This window comes from Canis lupus, chromosome X (genome assembly GCF_003254725.2).
Source record: "Canis lupus dingo isolate Sandy chromosome X, ASM325472v2, whole genome shotgun sequence".
NCBI classification, from domain to species: domain Eukaryota; kingdom Metazoa; phylum Chordata; class Mammalia; order Carnivora; family Canidae; genus Canis; species Canis lupus.
This window is the reverse complement of record NC_064281.1, coordinates 31,692,931-31,700,983: the sequence shown is the minus strand read 5'-3', so window position 1 is coordinate 31,700,983 and position 8,053 is coordinate 31,692,931.

Below are 8,053 nucleotides of genomic sequence, written 5' to 3'. Positions count from 1 at the left end.
TCCTGTCCTAAGATGATTGCTTTATCCATTCATGGATGTCCTATTAGTCTTTCCCTGAGCTCCAAAGTCCAAACCTCATGTACCTCATGCCGAGTCTTCCCCTAAGAGGGCTGTACCCTGCACCCATAGATGCCATCCACGTTCTCCTCTATGATCAATGCATGCTCCATTTATCCACTACTTGCCAAGTCCTCCCCTAGTCTAGATAATCCTTTTACCCATTATAGTATTATAGTACTTACTAGTACTTACTATAAGTTCTTCCTCTAATATGTATTGTCCACCTGTGTACTTTCTGCTGGGCTATCGGCTAGACTGGCTGGACGAATCACCCATGCACCTCTTGCCAAAAAGGTCTCTAGGCAAGCTACTGCCCCTACACATAAACAGCCTGCTACAACCACCTTTGTACCTCCTCCTGAATCCTCCCCTAGGCAGGTTGCACCTTACACTAATGAACATCCTGCAGCATCCTTCTCTAGACTAGTTGCATTCTGCATTTGTGCACTTGTGCACTCCCTGCCATTTCCTTATGTGAGGTGGCTGAAACATACACCTATACATCTTTAGGCATGTCCCTTCCCTAGAGTGGATGCCACTAATGGACATCATGCCATGATTTTTCATGGAATAAATATTTCTTCCTTTGGAGTCCTGAGGATGGCTTCATCCCACATTCATGTACCACATAATTAGCTCTGACCCCTAGGTTGGTTGCATGTTTCACACATGAACTTCATGCAGAGTTCTTAACTAGGATAGATATCCCATCGACCTATATAACTTGTATTATGTTCTTCCTTGGGCTAGCGGCACTCTCCACCCATGTTCTTTCTTCCATAGAGGAATTTGGCTGCAACTTCCAACCATGCAGCTTCTAATAGGTCTTCCCAAAGGCTGGCAACACTCTGCAACCATGCAACTTATGCCAAGTCTTCTCCAGCAATGTCCTTCCTAAGACTGGATGCTCTTTCCACTCAAGGATCACCTGACTAGTCCTTCCCTAGGCAGGATATTCCCTCCAACCATTCTCATCTAGCAGGATCCTTCCCTAACCTTTCTGCACAATTGCCCCACTCAATGGCTGCTGAGTCCTGCCCTAGACTGGATGCTCTCTCAACCAATGCGCCCATTGCCATTAACACAACTAGTTTAGCTGTGGACTCCATCCATGCATTTCCTATAGGACCTCCTCTGGGGTGGCTGCATTCAATGTTCCTCTATCTCTGCCATCAATCAGGCAAGTCCTAGGATGATTACACCATATCCCTACCCTTCAGACTGGCTTAAACTCTCCACACATACACCTGTGAAGATCACCCTTAAGCTGGATGATTCCTCCACACTTCTGTAGGATCTTCCCCCAAATGAGGCCACAATCCACATATACAATTCACTCCAATGACTCCATCCGGCTGGATGCTAGGTTCACCCATGAAGCAACTTAGGCTAGCTTCTATGAGCTTACTGTTTAATATTCTCCTGGACTGTTCACTTACCCTAAACACACACTTCCTGCTACCTTCTCTCCTAGGTTGCCTGTAACCTCCATCTATAGATCTACAGCAATATACTACCTTAACCTGGCTACAAGCCCCAGTCATGCATTTTTTTACCAAGGTCTCCCCTATGATTGTGACACCCTCCAGTACTATACCTATTAGTAGATCCAACTGTTAGGATGGGTGCTTCCTGGGTGTTTCCTCCATCCATGCATCTCCTGGTAGACGTACCCTAGTTTGGATTCTCCTTCCAAACATGCACTGTGTGAAGGTTCCTACCACAGGCTGCATCCTCCACTCTCCAATGTACAAACTGCTGTGACTTTCCTTAAGCTGGGTGATCACTTCCTTCATACATGTCCAAACTATTTTCCCCCTGTGCTGAATGAATGTTCTCTCCATCGATGGATGAGCCCACTCTCTACCATACATTTCATTATGGTCATTTCCTAAGCTTGCTAAATTCTATGCCAATGTAACTTGTATCACATCTTTCCAATGGTCCAAATGCTCTATTCCCACATATATTTCTTGTTATTCTAACTTAAACTAGCTACATCTTATACTCATGCATCACCTGCCATGTCCTGCCTGAGGCTGACTGCCTCCTCCAACACAGCACATCACTGGGAGACCTCTCTTAGGTGAGATATCCTCTCCAACCAAATACCCCTTGCCAGAATCTTCTATAGGATATTGTACCCTCCATTCATGTACATCCCCTTACTTATTCACTAAGCTAGAAGCTCCATACACTCAGGTACTCCCTTGTTGAGACACCCCTCCTGCCACATCCTCTACTTCATTGACTGTACCTTGCACCCATACACCACCTGCTGTGTCCTTTCCCAGATGCAGCCCTTTGCACCTATGTACTTCCTGTAGATTCATCTCCTTAGAGAGGATGATCCCTCAACCGATGCCTCTTCATTATTGTGCTTCTATAGGCTGGAGACATCCTCCTTCCATAAACTTCCTAAAATGTATTCCTCTAATTTGTTTATTTCTATATCCATAAACGTCCTCCACAGTCCCATTCACCTCCTGCCAATTCCCACACTATGATGAATGCTTCCTTCACACACATCCTGATAAATCCTATCCTAAGCTAGTTTCTCCCTCCAGATAGGCATGTCCTACAGGGTTCTACTTTAGGCTGGCTGTACTCTGTAGCAAAGCATCTTCTATTATGTTTGCCATTACATTGGCTTCATCTTCCATCTGCCATCTTCCACTCATCAACCATTTGCCAGTTCCTAGCCATTGCTTACCTACATACTGAACCCCTAAACACACAACCATATCCTCCTCTATGCTGGCTGAATGTTTCATATACACCTCCTGTTGAGACTACTCTAGGCTGGAGGTTTCCTCTACTAAAGCATTTTGTACTGGATACTCCTATACACTCACTGGACCTTTCATCCATGTACCAACAGGTGTGTCCTCCTTTAGGCTGGATGCTCCCTTCATCCATAAATTCCATGAAGTGTATTTCTGTGGGCTGTACTCTCACTCAACCCATCAAATTCTCAAATTGCTAAAGACACAATGGACAAGGACCTAAAGAACACCATCAGAATGTTTCACCAAACAAGTAACAGTGATAATGGGATAGAAATTAGAAAAAGGAACCAAATATAAATCCTAAAGCTGAAAAGAATAACTAAAATGACAAATTCATCGAAAAAGTTCAATGGCATATTTTATCAAGCAGAAGACAATAATCAGCGAAATTGAACATAGGCAATTAAAATGAACAATCTAAGAAGAAAAAAGATGAAAGAATGAAAATCAATAAACAGAGCTTAAGAGATCTGTGGGACACCAACTCACATACCAACACATGAATGGAGCTACAAGAGAAAGGAGTGAAAGTACGGAGCCTAAAGTACATTTAAAAAAATAATGGCATAAATAACTAACTAAATAAATAAATAAATAAAAATAAAAAATAAAATAAAAAAATAATGGCCAGCAGCTTTCCAAATTTGATAAAAGATATGAATCTCTACTTCCAGAGGTCAACAAATTCAAATGGAGTAAAAAAGCAAAGAGATCGATACTGAGGCATATCATAATGAAACTATCAAAAACCAAAGAAAAAGAGAAAATCGTGAAAGCAATAAAACTATACACTTATAAGGGATCCTCAGTCTGATTAGGAGAAGCCAATTTCTCGTGAGAAATGACAGAGATAAGAAGAAGGCAGTGGGATGATGTATTTGAAGTGCTGAAAGAAAAACAACCTTTAACGAAAAACACTAAATCTTATAAAACTACCCTTTAAAAATGAAGCAGATTGACATAACTGAAAGGGGAAAGACAACAACACAATTATAATAGAAGATTTCAATACTTCACTTTCACTTATGGACCAAACAACCAGACAGAAGATCAATAAGTAAACAGAGAACTTGAAAAACACAATAGATCAATGCATGTAACAGACATAAACAAAACTGTCTGGCCAGTAACAGCAGAATATATATTCTTCAAGTGTACAGGAAACATTCTCTAAGACAGACCATATATTAGGGGACTAAACAAGTCTTAACATTTTCTTAACATTTAAGAAAATTGGACTGATATGAAGTATTTTCTCTGACCACAGTGGAATGAAACTAGAGATCAATAGCAGAAGGCAAACAGGAAAATGCACAAATATGTGGTATTTAAACAATGTACTCTGATTCAACCAATGGATTAAAGAAGAAATCAAAAGGGAATTTAGAGGGCAGCCTGGGTCTCAGCGGTTTAGCGCCACCTTCAGCCGGGGGTGTGGTCCTGGAGTCCCAAGATCCAGTCCCATGGAGCCTGCTTCTCCCTCTACCTGTGTCTCTGCCTCTCTCTCTCTCTCTCTCTCTCTCTCTCTGTGTCTCTCATGAATAAATAAATAAAATATTTTTTTTAAAAAGGGAATTTAGAAAATATATAAAGATAAAAAAGAAAAAAAGTCTTAAATTTTAAAAAGAAAATATTACGAGACAAATGAAAATTAAAACAGGACATTTCAAAAAAAAACCAAAACAAAATAAAACAAAACATGACATTTCAAAACTTATGGAGTGCAATAAAAGCAATACTGAGGAAACATTTCACAGGAGTAAATGCTTATACAGGAAAAAAAAAAAGACCTCAATTCGACAACTAATTTCACACCTAAAGGAACTAAAAAAGAACAAATTAAACCCAAAATTAGCACAAAGGAGGAATAGACTGCAGCAGGTAGAAATGAAATAAAAAGAGAAAAACATCAATGAAACCAAGAACTGAATTTTTGGGAAAAAAAAAATCAATAAAACTGATAAATCTTAACCTAAAGTAAAAAAAGAGAGGACTCAAATAATAAAATTAGAAATAAAAGAGGTAGGGGCACCTAGGTGGCTCAGTTGGTTAAGTGACTAACTCTGGATTTCACCTAAGGTCATGATCTCAGGCATGTGAGATCCAGCCCAACCTAGAGCTCTGTGCTCAGAGCAGACAGTCTGCTTGAGATTCTTTTTCTCTCTCTCTCCCATCCTTCCTGCCCCTCCCCCACTCACAAGTGCAGTCCCTCTATAAAATATTTAAAAAAAAAAACAAAAACATTCTCTCTCTCTCCCTCTCCCGGTCCCTTACCTCTGTGTTCATTTATTTAAGTGTGTGTGGTGGGGGAAGAGGGGCAGGAGAAGTGAAAGCAGTAATATTAAAAACTGATGTCACAGAAATATAAAGGATTATACGATATTACTATGGGGGCACCTGGGTGGCTCAGTGGTTGAGCATCTGCCTTTGGATCAGGTGATCCTGAGGTCTTGGGATGGAGTCCCACATCAGGCTCCCCACAGGGAGCCTGCTTCTCCCTCAGCCTATGTCTCTGTCTCTCTCTCTGTGTCTCTCATGAATAAATAAATAAATAAAATCTTAAAAGAAAAAGATATCAAAATGAAAAAATCCCAATTTAAAAATTGGCAAAGGAGTTGAATAGGCATTTTCCCAAACAAGATACACAAATGGCAAATAAGCACATGAAAAATACTCAAAGACCTTAGTTATTACGGAAATGAAAATCAAACCTAAATAAGATACGACTTCACACACACTGGGATGGCCATAAAATTTTAAAAAGACAATAATAAAGCTTGGTGTGGATGTAGAGAATATTGAAATCCCACAAAATTTCTTGGAGGAATGAATATAAACTGGTAGAGCCACTGTGGAATATAAACTGATAGAGCCACTTGTGATTCCTCAAGAAGTTAAACACAGAATTAACATAAGAACCAGCATTTATAGTCCTAGATATAAACTGAAAGAGCTGAAAACAGGTCTTCAAACAAAAACTTATTAAAAAACAAAACAACTTGTACATGTCTATTCATAGCAGCACTATTCACAATAGTCAAAAGGTCCAAACGTTCAAACAATCAAAATATCTCTTCACTGATGAATGGCTAAACAAAATCAAGAGACACATTCCCTGCATGGTATCCCTGTTCTCATGAAGGTAAAAAAGAAGCAAAGGCACAGCACCTGACTAACTTTATTACAGAGAGCAGCAAACTAGCCAAAAGGTACTTACTGGAAAGAGCAGCTGAAATTGGGATGGTGCAAGGAACATACCTCAAGAAGGACCAAAAGTACTAGAGAATAGCACCTGTGAACTTTCCCAAAACTGATGCCTGAGCATTCACTTCTACAACAGGACCCCATGATTAGCATGATTAGATAAAGCACCTAGGATGGAAAAAAAAAAATGCAGTAGGAAATTTACAAGAAAAATAAAGGCAAGGAAAAAGTCCCAAATTTGCTCTCCACACATATGTACACATGTGGCTACTAAACATTTAAAACGTGGCTAGTCAGAATGGAGATCATGTAACAGTAAAATACATATATTTTACTCCATAATTTTATATTGATTCCATATAGAAAATATAATATATTGGATAGATGGAATTAAAAATCTTATTAAAATTAATTTCACATTTCTTATTACTTTTTGAATGTCTTACTACTAGATAATTGTGAGTTACATGTGTGGCTAGTATTAGGTTTCCTTCAATGGACAGCACTCTATACTACTCAAGTTTGAGATGCCTCTTAGGTCAAGCAGAAAAATCAATTAGGCAGCTGGATATACATGTACATGGAGTACAAGGGAATGAGTAAGAACAAACATACATATTTAGAATTTATTGAATTAAAATGACATTTAAAAACTCAAGACTACATGGGATTCCCTGGGAAGTGAATGTATATGGCAAAAAAAAAAAAAAAGACCAAACACTAAAACCCAACACACAGAGGTATGGAAGGAAGGTCTAGGAAAATACTAGGTAAACATAAAAAAGGAAATCTCTTAAGACCAAGGAAGAATATGTATCAAAGAAAAGGATGATCCAGCTTTGGAAATGCTTCCAAAGCTCCAGGAAGATGATGTCTAGTAATAGGTTTCCTCAGGATTCTGCACTGTGGAGATTTCCGTTAAGATGGATGGTATTTGGTACATTCTGAAAGAGGGAATATGGGACGGACTCAATGTCAAAGGGAGGAGGAAGAGCTTGTGGCCAGTGTGGCAGGCCTGAGTTAAGAACACTGAATTAGGGTCCCCATTCTGGCAGATCAAATGCCCAGGAGACTCATTAAAACACTAGGATGTAGAAGGGTGGTAGGATTTGTGATTCTACCTGCAATGCTGGCTCACTGAAGGAAGGAACCAAATCTAAAGCCTGAAATACTGTTTTCCTCAGCCTCTGGAATATGAAGTGTTCTGCGATCAGGGTACCTCCAGGGATAAAGTGTAGCTTCTTAAATATATAGGCCTGGGTACAGAGCTCATGACATATACAGGCCCACCATTAACCTCTGGTGCCTATGGCAAAAGGATAAATGTAGGCACCTGGTCCATATTCTGGATCTCTTCTCCCCATGGCCAGCTACATCCTACAACATGCAGTGCTTCACACCTAACTCAGGGAGCACTACAACCCACACTTCCCAGCTTGGTCTAGCCCTTGCTCCCATACTTTTTTTTTGCCCAAGATTGAGCACACCATAGGCTCAGCTCTTCTTTTCTTAGGACGGACTTTGAGAATAAGGACTTGCTGGCTCTGAAAACATCCTCAGAAAATTAGGATACTTGATACATTTTCTACAAAACTAGTAAGATGTCTAGACCTGGGGGCAGAGGGGGCCGGGTTCATCTCCTTGTCCCAATGGACTCTTATCTCTGGCATGAAATATAGAAGAGGAAGGCCTGAGCAGGACCCTCCAAAATATGGGACTCAGCCATTAGGGTTCCTCTTGACCAGGTCTAATGCCAGTAGTGGTCACATACCAGAAAAGCAAAAGGGAAGAGGAGAAATACAGGAAAGGAGCAAAAGGGAGTTCATTTTAGTAGTTTCATTTTTTAATCCATTTATTTTAAACATGGTCTCCTACCATGTTTCCACAAGTTAAATTATTTAAAAAACGGCTGAGTCTCATTACAGCAGGGATATGGTCAAGACAGAAAGACAACTGGACAGATACCCTGTTCAGAGTGCTGCAAGCCTACCTACTATTAT